The sequence below is a fragment of the Choloepus didactylus genome, chromosome 9 (assembly GCF_015220235.1).
Source record: "Choloepus didactylus isolate mChoDid1 chromosome 9, mChoDid1.pri, whole genome shotgun sequence".
Classification (NCBI taxonomy): domain Eukaryota; kingdom Metazoa; phylum Chordata; class Mammalia; order Pilosa; family Megalonychidae; genus Choloepus; species Choloepus didactylus.
In genome coordinates, this window is record NC_051315.1 from 113,681,956 (window position 1) to 113,704,725 (window position 22,770).

A 22,770-nucleotide genomic window follows, 5' to 3' on the forward strand; every position below is an offset into this window, starting at 1 on the left:
ACAAACCTCAGATCACAGGAGCTCACAATGACAAAGTTTTATTTCACACTCATGTTGCATTTCCATCTTGAGTCAGCAGGGGGCTCTGCTCTGCATTGTTCTTAGGTGACCTGCACAGACTGGACCATGGCAATTATTGCAAGGTCAGGGTGGGGGCAGGGCATGCATGGTGAATTACACACTGGCTCTTAAAGGATTCTGCCCAGAAATATCACACATCACTCTTGCTCACATGCTAATGGCAAAAGTCATGTGAAGACACCTAACTTCATATTCTATTGAATTTGGAATCTGTTTTCCATCTCTTGACCTACTTCAGGTTGTCATCATCCATTTCCTTTTAATTTCTTTTCTCTCCCAGTTTCTAATGACTTCTCACTGATTCCCAGATAAGGTCAAGACAAGTCCTTACTTACCAAGTCCATTTCCTCTCCTTCCCGGGCACTCGAGTGGACCCTTGTGTAGACTAGGTGTGACCATGTAATGGATGTGAGTGTAAGTGATAAGCACCACTGCAAGCTCTAGCTTATAAATCCTCCCATGTGAGGTCACCTGTGCGCTTTCCCCTTCCCCTCAAGAGTAAAGCCAGAAGAGTCCTGAAGAAGGCTACTGTTCTAGTTTGCTAATGCTGCTGGAATGCAAAACACCAGAAATGGATTGGCTTTTATAAAAGGGGGTTTATTTGGTTACACAGTTACAGTCTTAAGGCCATAAAGTTTCCAAGGTAACATATTAGCAATTGGGTACTTTCACTGGAGGATGGCCAATGGTGTCCAGAAAAAACTCTGTTCAGCTGGGAAGGCACATGGCTGGTGTCTTTTCTGGAGTTCCGGTTTCAAAATGGCTTTCTCCCAGGATGTTCCTCTCTAGGCTTCTGCTTCTCTCCAAAATGTCACTGTCAGTTGCTCTTGGGGCATTTGTCCTCTCTTCGCTTCTCCGGAGCAAAAGTCTGCTTTCAAAGGTCATCTCCAAAATGTCTCTGTAAGCTGCAGCTCCTCTCTCAGCTCCTGTGCATTCTTCAAAGTGTCCCTCTTGGCTGTAGCTCATCTTCAAAAGTTCACTCTTAGCTGCACTGAGTTCCTTCTGTTATGTCAGCTCATTTATATGGCTCCACTAATCAACTTAGACCCATGCCAAATGGGCGGAGCAACACCTCCATGGAAATTATCCAATCAGAGTAATCACCCACAGCTGGGTGGGGCACATTCCAAAGAGACACTCAAAGAATTACAATCTAATCAACACTGATAACATCTGCCCACACAAGATTACATCAAAGGTAATGGCGTTTGGGGGACACAATATATTCAAACTGGCACAGCTACCATCCAATCAAGAATACCCACTGAATTTCATAGGAATAGGAAATAACCTTCCACCGTATCAAACCACAGAGATTTTAAATCTATTTTTGTTTTATCTACCATTCCTTAACCAATTAAAACAGATTTTAAATAAATTTTATAATGCAAATATTAGCATCATTACTATTTTGTAGACAATTAGACTGAGCTTAAAGGAGGTTAGTAACTGGTCCAAGGAGTGGAGCCTAGATTTGAATCTAGGCAGACTGACCACGGAGCCCAAATTTCAACTACAATAGTGTCCTTCTCTTTGCTAGATGTTAAAACAACAACAAAAATTCTAGCAACATATTTAAAGCAGTGATCATTGAGGGAGTGAAAGAAGATAGGGGTTAATGGAATAGACTGATGAAGCCCAGAATCAGATCTGTGGGTTTATAAACATTTAAATATAATAATGAGAGTATTTGAAATTAGCAGTTGCAGAATCAGGATTATGCTTCCTATATTTCATACTTTATATCAATGTATATTCCAGATGGGTTAAAATAGTAAATATAAAACTTAAATCATAATAAACTCTGAATAAAATAGGGAAGGATATTTGCCTGAATCCTAGGATAATATCTGACACTTAGTAAATGCTTAACAAAGCTGTGTTGACTGAGTTAATGAATGTTACCTTAACACCATTTATCATCTGATTCCATCACCATCTTTCATCCCTGTTTTGAAACATCTAAGGAGGAAGGAAGCATCTTTGGGAGAGATGCAGATTTTAGGTTCTATGAGATTTTATATTAGAGGGAATATTTTGGTTTATTTTAGAAGTATTAAACAGAGTCTTACTAAAGAGTTTGAAAAGAAAAAAAAACTTTGGGTAAAAATCATCAAGACTGGAAACTTATCATGGCATATATTTCCAGGGACAGACATCAGCTAATACTTTTTCAGTTTCATAGCCATGTTCACTTCATTTCTAAGATGGTTGCTGTTACAATGACAGATTTAAGCATTTGGTCAATATAATGAAAGTCAAAGTTTCAAATACCATGGATTCATTAACACAGGTTTTAAAGTGATTTTCTGTTTGTTTAGGCCCCCAATCACACCAAAATCAAAACTCTAAAAATTTACTTTAACTTGGATAAACACAAAAATTTTGCTTATCCTAGTGGTATAAAATTGTCACCAAATTCCCAAGTTTAGAAAATGTCTAATGATCCTGGATCTTTAATGAAAAAGGTCCAATGGGTTAGGTCAATATTAGTGTTTTTGATATAAAAAGTATAATTTTTTCATAATATATCATTTTTTATTTCAATTAAAGTACTAATATGAGAATATCTGAACCATTTCCAAGATTTGTCCCATTCCTAATATTGGATCATTTCAGTAATTACCACTCTTCCCATTGGGAAGTAGGATAGGACCCTTTCTCTTGAATTTGGGCTGCGTAACTGATTTAGACCGCTAGACGGCAGCAGAAGTGGTACTGAGCAACCTTGGAGGCCAGGACTTGAGACATCTGCAATTTCTGCTTTTACTCTTCTTAGAATGCTACTCTTGGAAGCCAGAAACAATTTAAGGAGTCTGTGGTAGATAGTCACTGAAGATGTGCCTCCGCCCCCCTGCTGCCACGGGACATGTCTTCCAGTGTGCATGCTCCTTCTGGAGTTCCCTTTGCTTGAGTCTGTGCTGGTCCTGTGACTTGCTCTTCACAAATGGGGAGGATCTGAGATGATGCTATGTAGCTTTCAGGCCAAGTCATAAACAGCCTCAAACTTCTTCCTGGGTCTCTTGGAACATTCTCTGTTGGGATGCTGCCTCTCAGAACCCAGCTGCCATGCTCTGAGAAGACAAGGTTAACTGGAGAGGCCATAGGTAGGTGCTCCAGTTGCTGTTCCCAGCTGAGATCTTGGTAACAGCCAACATCAAGTTCCAGTCATGTGCCTGAGTCTTTTGGGCAGCCCACTTTGTCAAGCCTTAGAAAATTAAGCCCCATTTGATATCTGACAGCAGCCTCATGAGAGTCTCCAACACAATGAGAAACAATACTAAATTAATGTTTTGTTACACAGCAACGGATAGCTGTAACAAAGTCCTGCTACACTGGGACCTTCACACAGTGAGGAAGGCCAAGTTAGCTACATAGAAAGAGAGAGGCTGCATTCAGGAACACAAAGAACCAGATATGCAAGTGAAGCACTTTGGGACTAGCCAGCCTTGCTTAGCCACCAGGTGAATGCAGACAAATGAATAACCCAGGCTGAGCCTTGCCTGTGCTGCTGATATGCAGAATAATGAGGAAAAATAAATGGCTGTTATTTTAAACCACAATGTTTTGGGGTAAATTTAATGCAGCGTGAGATAACAAAAACTCAGAGTATTTAGGATTAGGGCTATATATTTGCAGCTGTATCTTTCACAATTGAGTTGTTAATATGTATATCATGTATATAAAGAAAGGTCAGGACTCAGGGCTCAAGACAACTAGCTATCTGCCCACAGCTCATATAGTAGTGTATTTGTGGGCTGCTTCTCCTCTCACCTCCTTCCCTTTGATACATTTCTTTCTTTACCTCTACTTTTCCCTCTAAACAGAGTATATTTTTATTACTCACTGCAGGGAGTATATCAGTTGTTCACCAATACTTGAGTAGTTATGGGAGAACCAAAGAGCACAACCGATGCCTGAGTCTACCTATGACTAATGATTCTGTCCCCAGTTGCCTAGTGCAGGCCACTGCTTCTCCAGGTGGCCAAGTTCAGTGGGTGCAGCTGAGACCAAGGCATTGCTCACCCTAAGCCCCTGTGCCCTGGATTCGTGCACAGTCTGTGTGCCTAGTGGGCAAACAAGCCCATGGTGCTACCTGCTCCCTGAAATCATGCACCTATCACTTCTCTGCACATTTTCATCCTAGTTTTAAAACCACAATTCCAGAAAACTCAAACCCCAGAGATTGGTTGTTTATTTATTTACAGATGCTTGCCCTGCCCACCCCCCCCCCCCACACATACACACACATCGTGGTTGCAGTTTGAGCTAAACAATTGTGAATTGAACAGTTTAACTATGACAGATACAGTGGTGGTAAGGTCTCTGCTGACTGCCCAGATGATCTGCTGTATTTGCTGAGAGCTTTGAACCACCAAAGCCCTGACTCCTTCCCCTGTGATCCAACCTTTAGAGTGAGAGTGCTTTTCTAGCACATTTGTCCCTGTATGTGCTCAGGTCAATTCTGCAGAGAATGGCCTGAGATTTTTCATTTTTTCCATTAAAAAAACAAAAAACAAAAAACCCCAAAAATACAAAAGTATGCAAGTGCTTAGCCCAGAGGAAAAACTGGCACTTTTATCTTCCAGAAAGTGAAAGTAGCCATGGTGAGAACTGCTAGTCTGGATTTAATTCTACCGTACAAGGAAGGACATGTCGGCAGGCTCTGAATAATAGGAAACTCCAAAGTAAGAAACAATGTCTTCTTAGAGCGGATGATTGCCAAAAAAGAATATAATGAATCTATCAGATTTATACCCAGGCTTTATAAATGCAGATTGCAAAAGGTTCTAAGAAAACATATAAAATATATGCATTATTTGGCTAGATATTCTGAAAGAATGGGAGATGGATATTCTTAAAATAAGCAAACAAGGAACCAAGGAATAGAAAAGGGACATGATATTACTGCAACTGCAAACATTTCCAAAGAGGAAGAAATCCGGAGGTGCCTGGAGTGAGTGGTGATATAAAAAGAAATCAATGTGGCTGCACAAGAAACTTTACAAGCCACTCAGATTTTAAAACACCCCACGTGGAAGATGGAAGGAAGAATGCATGGCCTAAGATAGATTTAAAAAAACAAAAACAAACACTGGCCCAACTCAGGAGGTGTAATGCCAAGGAAGCTAATGGTTTAGTGGAAATTAAGGCTTGTGAAAATGCTAGTAACAATTAAAGCACCTTTAGATGGATTGGGATAAGAATGGCTTGGGAAGAAAGAGGCTTGCTGCTTAGGAAGGATTATTAATAAATGACAGAGCTCAGAATAACAAAACTGGTAAACAGCTGCTTTGCTTCAATAATTCCTATATGCAAAATGGAAATCCAAAAGTTAAGGAGCTAACAAACTGTATTTAATAAAACTGATGTCTGAGACAGGTGAAAAGGCTCTGAGAGAATAGTCCAAAACCATTTCCTTTATTTAAACCCAGGCAAATTTTCCTCCAGCATATGAGGAAACAAAGATGGCCAATCCGAACAAATGTGGAAAACAGGAGCAGAACCTGGGCCTCACTGCTTGAAGTGTGCAGCGCAGACCAGCAGCTTGAGGGACCCCTGGGACCCTGATGGAAATGCAGATTCACAGGCTCCACCTCACACCTGCAGGATCTACATTTTAACATGATCCCAGTGATTCACACACAAGTTAAAGTATGAGAAGCTCTGTTCTTGAAGACTAGGGATGGGGAAATAACTTCATTTTCTACACAGGTCAATTCTGTACTATGTAGCATGCTGAGATTTGACACTAATCCCAGCAGAACCTGAGAAGGAATTAGTCAAGAGATGGTTTGTGTGCACATTGCCAAGGGCTCTTAGTAATCCCTGGGACTGGCAGAAGTCCACCAAGAACAAAGCACACAAACTAAACCCATTTAAAGGTTAGCATTAGGGAGAGTATAACAGTTAGGATTTATTTTTTTAAAAAAGGTAGGACAACTTAAGGGTTAAGAAAAAAGGCTCTGGAACCAGGCCACTGGGTTCAGATCTTAGTTTTGTCACTTAGTGTGTGACTTTCACCAACTGCTTATGTTCTCTGTGTCTCTGTCTCCTTGTTTGTAAAATGGGGAAAATAATAGTGCTTGTGCCATAGTGTTGTTGTGAGAATGAAATGAAATGATAGCATAAAGCAATTCTAACTACCATGTGGGGCCTGGATTGAATCCTGGAACAGGAAAAGGACATTGGCGGAAGGCTGGTAAAATCCAAATAGTCTGTAGCTTAGCTAATAGCAAGGCACCTAAACTATCATCTTAGTTTTGACAAATGTACTGTGTTTATGTAGGATGTTAACACTGGGGGAGCTGGGTGAAGGGTATGTGGGAACTCTCTGTACTATCTTTGCAACTTTTCTATTATTCCAAAATGAAGTTTATTTTAAAAAAAGTAAAACACTTAAAATGTGTCTGGCATATCATGAACACCTAAGACATTCGAGCTGCTGTTATTGTTTTAAAATTTTGTTTATTTATGGTCAGTGTACAAAAACAAAAAGGCTCTAATATAGGAAGCACAATCCTGATTCTGAAAGATCTTGGATGAAGTTTTAGGGAGATGTAATTATCACGTTTTGAGATAACACAAAGCTGTTAAGGAGAGCAAATGTATTTAAAGCTTGTATCCTTTAGGTTTTTTTTTTTTTATTTTTTATGTTAAGCAAAAGTAGCCAAGTCTATCTTTGGTAAGGTCCACAGAATTAAAGGAGAAGTTGAATAAAGGCCTTTGGAAGAACGGGGTCCAGGCCAGCCTGGAGCTCTAAGTTGCAGTACCAAGTGACAGTTGAGTCAGAGTGCAGATCAGGTATTGTGAACACCACAGTAGTTTTCATATTTAGGTCACTCCAAGACTTATATTCCAAGGAGAAAGAACAACTAATTAGTCCAGCTTGGATTGCTCTGTAATCCAGCATATGGACAGAGAGGGAAGGAGTGAAGTTGTGACAAGAAGGGGAAGAGACACTAGGCAGGCACAGGGGACAGAGATCCAAAGCAGTCATAAAAATACAATTTTGAGAAGATCTCATAAACAGGGGAAGAATTTTAATTATATGAAGTCTTGCTTAAAGGCTGGTTTATAAAGGAAAGAGGCTGTAACTCTCAGCAAGTGCAGTGGGATTCAACTTGCCATTCACATGCCAAAACCCTCGATAGGAGGAAGTTGGAGTATGTTACACAGGAAGTGAAGGCCCTCCTGATCCTGGCACTAGGTAGAAGGCCTTTCTGTTCTTGTTCCAGTTCCATATTTTAGTGGGATCTTTTCAATCTGAAATAAATAAGATAAGGGGCCTGGAAGGTCTATCGCTGTGTCTAGTGGTCTCCATAGCAGGATCTATACATTCCAAGGGGAAGAAAGATAATACTTTGGAGTGAAGGCAAGACATTAGAATTGCTATAAATATCTCCATTTTATATAGAAAAAGAAATTCACTAAACTTCAGTGATACTTATTCTACAGATTGCTACTCCCTGGGACCACAAGTTAGATGGTCTTACATCACGTGCCACGCTTCTGACGCAAGGTTAGAGCCGGAGTCCCACCGTGGTGCCTTCTCACATCCTTCCAGTGAGTGGTGACAAACTCAATTTAAATGGGCCCAATTAAATGGGTTTAGGAAGTAACTTGAGAAAATGCTTTCAAAGAGGCCCCAGATAAAACATAGCAGGAATAATGGTAGATCAAGTAAACCAAAGCAAATGGAAGTGCATTGTCTCTTTAGGAGTAGAGCAAACTACTCATTAGGTATACATGAAAAGAAATGCAACAACAGCCTAAACAAAATCTTCAAGAAGTCGGCCAGGGAAATTATCAAAATTAGCAAGAAAAGATCTGAACTATGGATTTGTATCTATAACATTGAATGATAAAATTTGCCCTGAACCAGTGGTTCTCAACAAACCGCTGGAAAGTCTAGAGACATTTTTATTGTCAAAAGTCGGGTGATACTACTGCATCTTGTGGGGTAGAGTTCAGGGGTGTTGCTAAATCTCCACAATGCATAGGAAAGCCCCCCACAACAAAGAATTTTCTGCCCCCAAATTTCAGTAATGGTAAGATTGAGAAACCCTGCACTAAAAGTATACACGCCTTGATATATTGGCAAATAACAAAGCTACACATACATTATTTATAAAGCTATCTTTATGATATATAATAAATAATAAATATATTAACAATATGTACGCAAAATACTTTTTCCAGTGGGGCATTGTGAATCAAAAAATTTGGAGATTATCAGTATACCACATAAAACATGCTTGATAAAAGTGATTGTTTGTCTTTATATCAAAGATGGTTAAAGTTTTCAAACCCATGTCATGGAAACTATTGAAAGACTTGTCCTTGTGGAATTTAAAACAGAAGATGAAAGAACATGTTAGCTGTCTTCAAAAATCTTAAAGAGTATTTTGTAGACGAAAGATTTGTCTTAGTGGTATAGCTCGGAGGACAGAACTAAGATCACTGGAGTCAAATAAAAAAAGGACTATTTTGATATAATAGAAGGAAGATTTTTCTAACAATTTTAGTAGTCAGGCAATGAAATGAGCTGATAAACTATAGACAGTTCTCTCCTGGGACAGGATGATGGCCAAAATGCACTACGTGGACCTCAGCCCAACAATTCTGAAATTTTGTTCTTAAAAAATGTGAACAGTTTATCAAGCAATTTATGCTGTATTCCAGTGGGTCCATGTGTCTCAAGCAGAGGTTGGAATCTCATGGTTTTCAGAATTGTGCCATTTTCCAAAGAAGTGCATGAAAACATTTTAAAATTAATATTCAACATTTATAAAAGTGAGCCTTCAAATAAATTATCAGGGTTTCTCTTTTGCAATATAAAAAGGTATGACAATATCAGATCCACATTGCAACATGGTAAAAATAAGCTGGAATTGTCCACTTAACTTACTTCTATGACCTACCTTGGCCTTAAAAATGCTTGACTCACAGAGCTGAGTCATGGTTAAGAAAGTAGACTCGGGCCTACACAACTTGGCAGCAAATCCTACTGTCCTCATTTCCTAGTGGTTTAACCCTGGGCAAATTTTCTCATCTCTGATATGGAGAAAATAAGACCCTCCTTATAAGAGGTCTATGAAGATCAATTGAAGTCAGTTCACATAAAGCCACAAGGAATAGTTCCTGGCATAGCAGGTGCTCAGTAAGTGTCGGCTATCATTATTTGAACTTGCAGCCCTGGTAGAAAGGCTGCCTACAGGAACTAATTCTCAGTAGAGGGTTGGCGTCAGCACCACTCTGTTGTTCTGACAACCATTTAAATGTATGCTGTGCAAGGAACACAAGTCAAGTGTCCATCCAGGCTTTGAAACAACTGTTCCTGCCATTTTTATATTGTCAGATCCTATGACTAGGTAGAATGGTTGAAATGAAATAAGGATTTTGTTATAGGAAAGAACTCCTTGGCCTTTTTCTTGGAACTTTGATAATGTCATGTCAGCAGCTCACAGCAGAAACATGCACGTACAAAGCTACAACTTTGAGAAAGCAGTACGTCCCATCACTCCAGTTCAGGATGATGCTGGAGACTGTCAGGACAGAATCCGAAAGAGAAGTTTAGAGTGAATGGAAAGGAAAATGTCCAAAGATGTCTATTAGAGCTCCAAAGAATAATTGAAGTCCCAGGGAACACCAAACAACCATTTATCATCTAGAATATTGTGATCAGTTGATCAAAAAAGAAGCTTGAATTAAAATAGCATTATAATCTTGCCTAACTGAAGTGAAATGTTTTTTTAACCCTTTCCAGTTATAAGGAAAAATTGAAAAGCAGTTAGAGTCCATTAGGGAATATATTTGATTTAGTGAATTTTTACTTCATCAACAAAAACTAGCTTTGGTGTTGGTTATACAAGCTTCTTAGTTTGGGATCAGACCAAACAGAAATGACACACATGCCTTTTGACACTGGCTGCTATTCAAAGCAAAACCACAAAGCCTAGAAATTGCAGGTTCTTTCATTCTCTAGTGCTTAGCAATCTCCCAAGGAAGGCAGATGCATTTTCCAAGACAGCAGTTTCATCACAGAACGGCTGATAATGACATGTAAAATGCTGCCTGGTGTCTTGTGCTTTATGTCCTTTCCAAGGAGTTACTGAATACTAATAGAACACAGCTTTTGTTTGAGAAGGAGCCATTGCAGCCAGCGATTGCCTAGTTTCATTAAACCTGGTCACCAATTGTTTTGCCCTACAGGATCTACTTTACCAAACCAGGGAGGGAAAAAAAAAAAAAAGAGTAATTAGAGGTAAAAGAAAATAATAATAAAAATAAAATAAAATTGGAAACTGTATTTTAAAGTTTGCATATGTTTATACGATAATGAGAAAGATTTGTGTGTATGATGAGTGATTTCTGTTTCATTAGTGTAGAGTCAGACTTTGTACATGTGGGAGGCAGAATGAAGTGTCTAGAATTCTTAGGTCAGAACTACACCCCAGTAAAGGGAACCTTAAACCCCACCTGGCTTTATACATGCATTTTTTAATGGGCCATTTTGTTCACATATCTCCTGAACAACACAGTTAAGTTTTCCATAATACGTTGCCATACATTTTTCTATAATTATTTAAAATACATTGTTGTTGCCTCCAAGAGTATAATATACATTCCATGAGGTCTTGGACTCTTTTAAATATTTCTTCTGTTGCCTTGTGTTATTCCTAACAGAGAGCTGCACATTTTTCATACGTTCCAAATTGCATGTGAATCCAGTGGCAAAAACTGTAGATGCAGAAAGGGATGAGAAGAAAGAGGAGGGCGTCTGCTGGTTCCAGAGAAGTTGCGCTTTCAAAGGATTAAACACTTGATTTACTTAGAAGTGACTTAAGAAAAGGGAACAAGAAAACCTTGGGAAAGTTGCTAGTTCCAATTCCCTCTCTGCTGAGATAGGATCTTCAAAGCAGAAATGGTCAATATTGAATGATTAGGATAAATCTTTGGCTTTACAAAAATGGATGTAATCTTTGAACTGTATTTGGTTCCCTTATGATAGTACAGATTAGGATAATATAGGCTCAGATTTAATTCCCCAGTTCTTTGAAACATTCATTTATATGTTTCCTCCCCACTTTTCACTGTTTGTAATCACCATCTTTGTTGGCCTCATAAAGACTTACTTAAAAATAGATAACAATAGTGATATAAGATTGTCTCATTTCTGTGTATTAGTTATAGTAGCTGTGTTTTCTATCCTTTAAGAACTAATGGTCTCACTCCCATTCAGTTGAGGAATGAATAAAATATATTGGGAAAGTTACCTAGGACGTCAGCATGCATAAGAATTTCAACCAGCTGTCAGTCAAATGCATGGTCATTGTTTCAGTTTCCCAGCTGCTAAAACAAATACCATTACAATGTGTTGGCTTAACAACAGGAGTTTATTGGCTCACAGTTTCTGAGGCTAGAAGGCTGGCTTGCTCCCAGGGGTGGGTATCACCTGGCTGATTCCTTGGCTTGTCTGTCACATGGCAATGCACAGGGCTGCATCCTCTCCTTTCTCTTCCAGGTTCTGGTGACTTCCAGCTTCTTGTTTCTCCTGTGGCTTCTCTTTTTTATCCAATTTCCTATGCTTGTAAGGACTTCAGCCACATTGAATTAAAGCCCATGCTTATTCAGTTTGGGCACATCTTACCTAATAACTTCTTCAGAGGTCCTATTTATACCCACAGGACCAGGGATTTGGACCTTTCGCATGGGACATGATTCAATACCCAACAGCCATGAAGTGGATGTGGTGCCCCCAGTATTTTTTCTGAAGATATCTAAGGAAGAGTGAATATCATGCCCATTGTTCCATGATTAGTACAAAAGCTACAATGACTTTTATGTAAATACTGTGTTGTTAACATGTACAATTAATCTGTGCATGAGTTGAAATGCTATCTCCCCTGCAACAGATGAGTGATGGGCTTTGACTGTATCAGGGTATACCCAAGTCCTCCTGTGTTTGGGTAGCTTTTAGAAAATCAATGCACCACTGAAATCCTTCCTGGAGAATTTAGATTAATGGAAGCAACCACCTTTGTGAGTTACTACATCTGTAAATTTCTATAGAACACCAGACATGTTTCCTTTACCTTTGTATTTATTAGGGAAGGTAGTGGATGAAAACTAACATTTGTTAAACAACTCTAATGGGTCAAGCTTTGGAAGGGGCCTTAATATTGTCATTTCATTGACTCTTCAACAGCACTCTGAATTAGGTATGGTTTTCCTCATTTATTCAAAAGGAAACTGAAACACAGGGCTAAGTAACTCTCTTAAGGTGAATGTCAGAGTTAGGATTTGAATCCAGATCTATTTTAAGGCAGAGTTCTTGCTGTTTATCTTGTTTTCCTTTGCCTCCCATTAAGAAAGAAAGAAAAAAAAAAAAGGATTTTAATCTTCCCCAATTCCACCACCCTAATTGCATCAGTTGTTTTATATGTATAGGGCTCACGTTCATTAGGTACTGACTGTTCCATAACTTCATGTGCTAAGCCTTTAATATGTTTTTCTCTTTTTAAATCCTTATTACAGCCCTGCAAAGTAGGTGCAACTGTTGTTGTTCCTACATATAAATTTGAAATTGAAGCATAGGAATACTACCTAAATTGTTCAAGGTCACATGGCTAATAAGTAGCAAAAGGATTTGTACCCAAGCGGTGTGACTCCAGAGTCTACGTAAAACCACAGTTGTCAAGGGCTGTACTCTATTTGCCATACTGTCCTAAAAATAAGCCCAGTCTTAGCTTTGATCTTGAAGTGAGCCATTTAGTATAGTGACAAATAATTAATTACCTAATTATATATATATAAAGTAGAGCATCTGTGTGTATCACTTCAAAATGGTTTATGCACTAGCTTAATCTGACCGAATAAACATTTATGCTGCTATGAGTTTTACATATTTAGGAGTCAATTTTTCCTATATAATAACATCCTATCTCTGAAATCCTAATTTTATCTATTTTATTTAAAATACACAAGATTCTTCAAAACAATACAATTTATGTGCTATTTGCCTATCAAGTTATATTTTCTGTTCAATATAAATTAATTACAAATGGTGTATGGGTAAAAATGGGCTACAGTATATCCAAGCATTCACATTATTTCATATAGAAGCCTCAAAGTAACATTTTATGATTGCTTTGAGCATTTAAAAAAAATAAAATAAAATAAATGGGCATCTTGCTTGCCTTTGAAGATCCCTTTGCTAATCTCAGATTGCCATCTGAAATTTTAATTGGTGACTTAAAATGTGCTTACACAAAGAACCTTGTCCAAGTTGTCTGTTTCTGCCAAATTAAACTATTAAACTAAGTAACCTAATTAAAATCCTTTTAGCTTTTAATCAATATTTTGTTTACATTCATATTTCCTGGGAAGCTTGATTAGTTTTTTTGGATGTGATAGTTACTGCTCCTCCATTTATTAAAGGTGACTCCTCCATGGCCTTGCAGCCAGCTGAAAGGAGAGGTGACGATTTGGCATGTGTCTCTCTGCCCTCTCCCAGCCATGGTCTTTCAAGGGAGTAGGGCAGTGCAAATACAAGTTCAAGGAGATGCCTGCACTGCCACAATGGGAGCCCATGAGTGGCTTGCTTGCCTACTCATCCTTCCCTTCCAGAGACCCTAGCACCACACAAGGCAGTGATCAGAGGAGGTGAAAACAGCCACATGTTGTCCGAGCCAAAAAGTAGGTTCCTATATTCATTATTTTTAAGAGTCAAATAGTTTTATAAGACTTATGAAAATATCATCCATTTGTTTTCCCTCTCACACTTCCATTTACCCCATTTCTCAGAAGTACCCACTTCCCGCTCTCTTTTTTTAAAAAAAATTATTTACCATTTTCTCTAAAAAAAACTTACATTGCAACTTCCTTGAGTTTTTAAATTTTAGATATTACCTATTTATTTATCCACTGTAGAGGATAATGATTTAGGTTTCTGTAATCACTCCCAGTCCTCATGCCCATACACATATGTATATATTCTAACCATACACACCCCCATTTCCCAATATAATTACAGCACAATTTTGGTTAGATCAGTATTTAATGTTGACATTTTTATGACCATATAAACACCATTCTTAACTGAGTCATATCGTAGACTATGATAGGTTTCCCTTTCTTGAAAAACTCTTTGTTTTCCTATATCTTGACTGTCTTGTTTCCTTTGCTTTTTATGGGCTTGTTTCTATTCAGCCTCAAATTCTCCCCTATTTGTTTAAATCTTAATACAATCAAACATATTGCATTGTAAATATTTTTTCTTGAAGATGTCACTCTCAGAGCACTCTGATTTGCTTTAATCCAGGTTTTTTTTTCTCTTTATGGATGGTGCACTGCTGCATTCTAGGATCACCCTTGACCACCCTGGGATTTCCTTCATCTCCCATGGAGTTGAGACCCTGCTTTCCTGGATTTCAAGTCATTCTCCTTATTGGTTTACTTTCATATCATAATGAATCACCTTCTCTCATAGCTTCCCCCAGAATATGTACATAGGAAGTAAATTTTCTGACATCTAATGTATCTAAAAAATATGTCATTTGACACTTGCACTTAATAAGTACTTTCTCTGAGTACAGAATTCTGGGTTGATGTGGCAGATTGTATTTCAAAAGGTGGCTGCAACAATATCTCCATGCCAACATGCCCTTAGAATGTGAATTTGACACTCATCTCATAGAGGGGTGAATGTCTGCTATCTGTCTTGAAATATGGGCAGACTTGTGACTAGGGTTGTAGAGACCCTATGTGGCTTCCATTGTTAGAGCACAAAAGATTGTGCAGCTCTTTCTTGGTTTCCTTGGGACACTTGCTCTTGGACTCCAGCCACTCTGCTGTGCAGAAGCACAAGCTACCACATGAAGAGGAATCTACAGTCAGCACGAATTCACTATTCTTGTGAGTTAGCTAACTTGGAAATGGACCTTCCTTACCAGTCAAACCACCCCAGTTTAAACTACATGCACCAGGCAAGCTGTTGCTGCTGAGCTTTATGCAAATTGCAGATTTGTGAACAAAATACCTGACTGTGGGTTTGGGATGGTTTTTTATATAGCAATAGATAACCAGCACAGCTGAGAAAAAATTTCCTTAGGAATTTTGAAGATATCACTTCCTGTCTCTTGGTTTTCCATATGTCTGTGACAAGCATAGAAGCATTCTAATTTCTGATTGCTTTAATATAGTTTGGCTTTTATTTTTTATGGACATTTTTAGAATTTATTCTTTGACCTTATGCAAAAATTTCACAATGCTGCACCCTGAAGTGAATCTTTTTGTTTTCCATTGTGCTGAGCGCCCGCTCAATGGACCCCTTTTCATAGTAAATGATCTTGCATTAGTTCTTTGATGATTTCTTCTCTTACCTCTTCTTTCTTTCTGAATGTATATATGAATATTGAATCTCCTGAATTAATTCCCAAAATCTCCTATCCTCTATTCTACTATCTCTTCTTTCCCTTTCTGTATCTTTTTTACATTTTTTGTTCTACTTCCTGGGATATTTCCAGTACTTTGTCATTCAACAATTCTAATGGGATTTTGAATATCTTTTATTGTATTTCAAATTCCCCAGGTTGGCTCTTTGTTCTCCAGATTTCAATAGCATTTGTATGCGAGTATGCATTTTGTGATGAACATACCGTGTTTTCTTACCTCTGAAATGGGATTAATGATAAACACAGCTTATTTTTTTTAAACATCTCCTTGCCTAGTCTGCCTCCTCCGGGTGATTTTTCTCTCCTTGTTCATCATGTTGTCTTTTGTTTTAGAAAATTGTCTTTGATATCCAATGATCACCAACTGTCTGATTGCATTAAGGCATTAAGTGTGGCACACTAAGAAACGGAATGGAATATCCATGCCCACTTTTGCCAATTGTGAGCTCCATTTTAAGCTGAGTTGGTTGGGTGGGTCGTTCCATTTGGAGAAGCCCAGATTATCAGAATATGTGGCTTTTGGGTTGAGCATGTTTATCTGAGAAATGTCTTTCACTGTTCTCTTTACAATAAGACTGGTTGCTAGCCTTATGAATGAAATGAAAAATGTTGGGTGTAAAAGAATGTAAGTTTCTCAATGTTCATCATGACTCACAGCTGAACCTCATGTTTCCTACTCCAGAGACCCTTTTTTTTTACCATCTCCATAGAATAAACCTTCACTCCTTTTTTTCTGGGTGGCCTATGTGGGGATTAAATCTATAACTCTAATTTCTCCTTAAAGGTTCTTTCAGCCAACTGTCCTATTCCTGTTTCATTTCCCACCATCATCCCCTACCTCCAGGGGCCTGGTGCTGCCAAATTCTGATTATTTTGGAGGTTCTCCAGTGCAAATTATATTGCTTGTTATATTGTACCATTGATAATACGGTCTCTTTTTTAAGTGTGCTAAGTTCATTATTACTGGTTTTTTTTGTTTTTCCAGCTTCTAAAATATTTTTCTTCTCTTTCTTCTCCATTTCTCATTGTTCTTGCAGGATGATGAAAAGAAAATAACAGTAACAGCAACACCAACTTTTTATGGTCATTTTAGTGAGGTTTTGGAAGAAGTGAAGATCAATACCTTTATCATTTAACTACTTCTGTGTAATGAATTGCCAAAATACCCCTAAACCCCTTGTCTTAAAACAATAAATATTTGATATGGCCCATGACTCCATGGTTCAGCTGAGTAGTTCTGGTGATCAGACCAGCTTTGGCTTATCTCAACTGATGAGTTGACTGGGGTCTGGCTTGTAAAAGATGGTCTCATTCATGTATCTGTAGGTTGGCTTGCTCTTGGCTGAAGTAGTGGATCTATCATCATCCATTAGGCTACCATGGGTTTGTTTTCATGGTGGCTAGGCAGGTTTCTAAGAGCAAAAGCAGAAGCATGCAAGGCTTATGCTTGTAGCTGGTACATTATCATTTCTGCCATGTTCTATTTGCCAAAAGCAGTATCAAAGGCAGCCCAGATTCAAGTAGTGAGGAAAGATTAGTGAGAGGAACTTCAAAAAGACCATTCAAAAGGCTTTCATATAGGAATTGGTAAAGAATTGAAGATGTTTTTTAAATCAATCTATAGCTTATGTTCAATTCATCAATTTTAATCATCATTTCCCTGTGTTGGACAGGAGAATGTCCTTCCAATGATGTCTACATCCTGATCTTCGGAGCCTGTAAAGTGACTGTATGACCTTCCATGGTGTGATAGGTTAAATTACATACCTCAACAAATACATGCTCTTATCTTAATCCATGTTCCTGTGGATGTGAACCCAGTGGAAATAGGCTCTTTGAAGATGTTATTTTTAGTTAAGGCATGGTCCAACTGAATGGGGGCTGGTCTTAATCTGGATTACCGGAGGCCTTACAAAGAGAACCCAGAAGTCACAGCAGTCAGAAAGGAGAGGACGTCGCCACATGAGATGCAAACCAAGGATCCCCAAGGATTGCCAGCAGCCGGCAGCAGAATGCTACAGACTTTGGGAAGAAAGCATCATCTTGCCTTGATTTCAGAGTTCTTCTAGCCAAAAAACTGTGAGCCAATAAACTCCTTTTCTTTAAGCCAAAACAAGTTTGTGGTATTTGTGATATAAGCTCTGGCAAACTAAGACACATGGCAAAAGGACTTTGCAGATGTGATTAAGTTAAGGATCTTGAGGTTGGTATATGATCCTGGAATTATTCAAGTGGGACAAATATCATCACCAGAGTCCTTATAAGAGAGTGGAAGGAGAGTGGGAGTCAGATAAAGAGAGGTGATGACAGGAACAGAGGTTAGACTCATGGCCCAGCTGGAAAGAAGCCAATCACCAAGGAAAGCAGACAGCTTTTAGAAGCTGGAAAAGAAAAGAAAAAGATTCTCCCCTAGAGTCTCCAGAAGAAATAAAGCTCTTCCAACAACTTGATTTGATGACTTATAACCTCCAAAACTGTAAGAAAATAGATTTGTATTGTTTTAAGCCACTAAATTTGAGGTAATTTGTTACATCAGCAACAGGAAACTAATACATCCCTACTCTTCTTTCAATTCAAGCATGATATATACAACATAGAAATTTTGCTATATCTACATTCCACTTCTATTATTATTTTCTTCAAAATTTTATTTTAATTGATTTGTAAAAACCATATGTTTATTTTAAGCATTACTATCTATGAATCAAGGGATATGCTAGTGATTTCCAACACATAAAATAATAAATGATTATCAAGAAAAGTATTTGTTCATATTTCATGAGCGTTATATAGTATGCAGCATTTATCAATTCTGTTTGACTATACTGCTCTTTCTTCATGGAACATTGAGTCATTCAATACTGAGCACTTACTATATATCAGACATCTGTGAACAAGAAAGCTCAACCCTCTAACTTCAGGAAGCTTAAATTCTAGTGCAGAAGATAGAAAGTAAACATATTTTTTTAAAGTTATTAATATAATTATAGGTTGTGATGAAGGAAATAAAGTGCTGTGCTTCAGAATTACTGGGGATTGAGAGTTATTCTGAGGAAAGCCTGAGGTAGGGGTTCTGTTAGCAACTCACAAGGTTAGTGCTGTCTAAAGAGGTGATTTTAAGTCATATTCTCATTTCTGTATAGAAATCCTTCAGCTTACTGGTCAAAATTTTTACCTTTTCAACATGTCACTAAATCCTATTAATGACTTAGCCTTGAATCATTTACTTCTTCCCATTCTCAATTACCCACCCAGGCTAAGGTTTTTAAGGCTTTTTGTTCCTTATGATTCTTACAGCTTTTAATTTTTTCCTGCCTGACAGCCCTGATGGATGCAGTACACCTTCCCTTGGAAGCTTTAGCAGCCTCCATAATGATTGAGATATGAGGTCAGAAGATGAGGGACAGGGTCACAAATCTCCCAGGTGATTCTAACATGTTTCCATAGATAGGATGATCATACATTAGTGGCTCCACTAACTTTGAGGGGAGTAACTGACCTTATACCGTTTTTAGGACATCATAAGTATGTGTCCTCCAAAGAAGCAACTGTGCACTGGGGGAGCTTAAATTGTAACCTCGTGGGTCTACATCCCTGGATCCTCATGCCCTTCCTGATTCATCCAATCAGTGCAAGCTTTCCACCAATACATTTCATTTCTCTTGTTCTGACTTTCAATTACAACCTTTAAAACTACTTTAAAATAAACCATCCAACATGTTGACAGAATGATTGAATGCACAAAATAACTCAAGTATTTTATACTGTGTGCATACTGTCATGATCAAAATTAAAATTTGGTATGTATGACCAATACATTTCATCTTGAGATTATTTGAGTTACAGCTGGCATGACATGTGTGTTATTTCTTTCACTCCTGGACCATGGTAAACATTTCTAACCAATCGTAGAACCCTGTCTTCAAGCAGAATCTTGTACAACACAATCTCTTGGCTGCTACAACCCAATAATTGCATTAAATAGGTGAATTGAAAACCCATTCAGTTGACCTACACTATAACTACTTTATCTTACAAAAAGCACATACATAAAATTCCAAACATAAACTAGGAGGTGATTAAGATTATGTATTATTGTGGTTGTTTTTCCTTTCCTTTGTCTATGGAAAGTATATTATTTTTTGGTTTTGTTTCTTTCCCTTTTTTTGGTTTATAAAGGCGTCTCAGAAACTCCTCTTGCTCTTCTTTTAGTATACACATCTTTAATAATCTTAATATTCCTACTGGAAAATAAAGAAATGAATCAGATTGTCTATTTCAGTTCTAAAAGTATGTGGGTCTTTTCTCTGTATCAAAGAGCATTAGCTAATAAAACACATCTGAATAGTTACAGAAAATTATTAAGTGGGAAGAGGCCCTCACTGTTCCAAAATTTCCCAACATGAAGAGAAATATTTCTGAAACTCTAATATGTATATAAATCTATAAGGAAAATAATGTTTTCAAGTTATAAAATTCTATTTACAAATAATATTTAAGGAGAATTAATAGATGACGTATTTTTCTATCATGAGTAAAATCTGACTTTTCTTTCCCGTGGAATCACCACCATTTCACATGTTTGTGACTATGAATTAGCCACTCAATCAACAGTCAACTTACAAACAAACAAACAAACAAAACTGAAAATTAAAATGTGGCTAAATAGGGCCAGAAAATTTGAATATTGGAGTCAGGAAATGTGGGCAGTCCTACACATAGAAGAATTCTGCTTCCAATTTTCCCCAGTCTCAGACAGGTCTTTCTCTGCTCACAGTGGTCAGCAGTGAGGGGAATTCATTTTAGTTGGAGGGGTGTGCCTGTTTGAAACTGCTATGGACCCCAGAAGAGCCATCTTTTAACGCAATCTTAGGGTGGAAACTTTTTTTGGGAGGGGGGGGCATAAGTTTTTATTTCAAAAGCTTGGATAGCTTCAATGTCCAGGTCATGGCAAAATCAGGACATACGTAAAATACCTTCCAATACATAAGATTCCCAAACGGTACCAAAAAATACAGTAAAATTAACACTTCCATTACAGGAAATGTATGACAAATAATATAAAATTAAAAGGTGAAAAAAGGTGACACTGGTTTCCTAAGACACAGGTGACTTTACAACCAGGGTCCACAGGTCCAGGCTGCAGAGTGGCAGCTGGAAGCAGACCCTCCACTTGGCTCTGGGGAACCTGGTGCAATCAGCCCTTAATGCCGCTCTGGCCTTGGCTACACCACATGCTGCCTAACACAACTAGAGTTCTGGAAATCATAAACAGGAGAGTAATTTCCAGGGGGAGTATTTTAAATAACATGCACATGGGACAGGCTATAGAAAGTTTGCGAAGTTAAATTTGGTACATAACTGTTTGTGTTCACTTGATAGCCAAACAAAGTATGTGCGGTCAGCCCATTGTCCTGCTGCAGCCTGGGTCTGGCTTGTCATTATTCTGATGGCCACCGTGTCTCTGGCTCTTTCTGTTATTTTTACTACCCTGACCTCCACTTCCTGCACTGCCTAGGTTCCCTCGGTTGAGGTTTCCACGGCCCCTGGAGCCATACTGCTGATGCTGACAGACTTCTCTGGGTTGGGCCACCTTGATTTCACACTTGCTTCCACTGATGGTGTGGAACTTTTTCTCCAGAACTTTCTTCACAGGTTCCTCTTCTTTAAAGATGATGAAAACGAAGCCCCGTGTTTTGTTCGACTTTGGATCCATGGGATGCTCAATGACCTCGAACTCCCCAAACTCTCCAAAGTATTCTCTGATCTCCTCTTCAGTGGCTTCAGAATTCAGAACCCCCACCCCCCACCCCCCACAAAGATTTTCTTCACTGGATCCTTCTTCACGGCCATGGCCTTTTTGGGGTCAATGACAGGGCCATCCAGCCCGTGTTCCTTCTGGTCCAAGACCTTCTGCACACTGGCTGCATCTTTGAAGAGGAAAAACCCAAACCCTCTTGACTGATCAGTGTTGGGATCCGTTTTTATTGTATAGTCAACGACCTCTCCAAACTTGGTAAAATAGTCCTTTAGGTCCTTTTTGCTGGTATCCCAGCTTAGGCCACCAATAAACATTTTTCCCTGCGTCCTCCTCTTTCGTGCTGGCGCCGTTCTGGTTCTCTGTCGGGGGCGCCCCGCGGGCCTGGTGCCAGCCCAAGCCGGGCACTTGCCCTTGGAGGCGGCCTTGTCCGTTCTCGGTGGCGCCCGTCGTCTCCATGGGCGGCTCCTCGCCGGCTTCCGACATGCTAGGCCGCGGTGCCACAGCTCCCGCCGCGCGGCCCGCTCATGCCCACCCACCGGGGGAGCCGAGGTGGGCTCGGCTGCGCTCACGCTCGCGCTGCCGGGTCCTCCTCTACATCAGCCGCGGGATCCGCTCCCGCGTGCCTCCCTTCCTGCGCGTACTCAGCCGCCCGGCAGAACCCACGGGCCCAGAACACCTCTACGGCCGGCGGGGTTCCATCGCCTCAGGGTGGAAACTTTTGATTGAGTGTTGCCATGGAGATGGGACTCACCCAACTGTGGGTGTTAACTCGGATTGAATTATTTCCACGGAGGTGTGGACCCCACCCATTCAGGGTGGGTCTTGATTGGTTCACTGGAGTATTTAAGAGAGCTGAAGAGCCAATATTGACGCTGATGCTTGAAGACTCCTGGAGGAGACATTTGGAGATGCTAATCTAAGAGATGAAGCCCAGAGTTTGCCCTGGAGAAGCTAAGAGAGGACCTCCAGACACTTAGAGAGAAACACCCTGGGAGAAAGAAGCAAGGACGCACAGGAGCTGAGGAGCAAAGACAGAAGCCCAGAAACATTTTGGAGAAAGCCATTTTGAAACACAACTGGGGAGCAGAGAACCGGCAGATGCCAGCCACGTGCCATCCCAGCCAACAGGAGTGTTCCGGATGCCATCAACCATTCTTAAGCGAAGGTGTTCTCTTGCTGATGCCTTAGGTTGGACACTTCATGGCCTTAAGACTGTAAATTTGTAATCAAGTAAAAGCCCCTTTATAAAAGCCAATCCATTTCTGGTATTGTGCATAATGGTAGCATTAGCAAACCGGAAGAGGGGACAAGGGAGAACTTGATCCCTTGAGTGTGCAAATCTCAATTGGTAGAGAATCTGTCATGTGAAGGAGATGTGGAAATTAGACTGAAATTCCCCAGCAGTTTCTTAGGGCAAAAAATAAAATAATTTGGGGTAAGTCCATTCAGAGATACTTCTGTACACTACCT

The 22,770-nt window shown here is 39.3% G+C and overlaps 1 long non-coding RNA gene and 1 pseudogene across 4 annotated transcripts in view; one reads left to right on the forward strand and one right to left on the reverse strand.

Annotated features, from left to right (window-relative positions):
* LOC119544868 overlaps positions 1-17,621 on the forward strand; it is a 186,713-nt gene extending 169,092 nt beyond the window's left edge. For 3 of the 4 annotated variants that reach the window (XR_005218945.1, XR_005218947.1, XR_005218948.1), the window contains one exon: positions 17,213-17,621. This is a non-coding gene — a long non-coding RNA (uncharacterized LOC119544868). Of the gene's footprint in view, positions 1-7,539; positions 7,648-16,576; positions 17,079-17,212 lie in introns of those variants that run through there. The other variant, XR_005218946.1, reaches the window with a different exon arrangement.
* Positions 17,622-20,940: 3,319 nt separating this feature from the next.
* On the reverse strand, positions 20,941-21,783 carry LOC119543835 (annotated as a pseudogene).
* Positions 21,784-22,770: the final 987 nt, after the last annotated feature.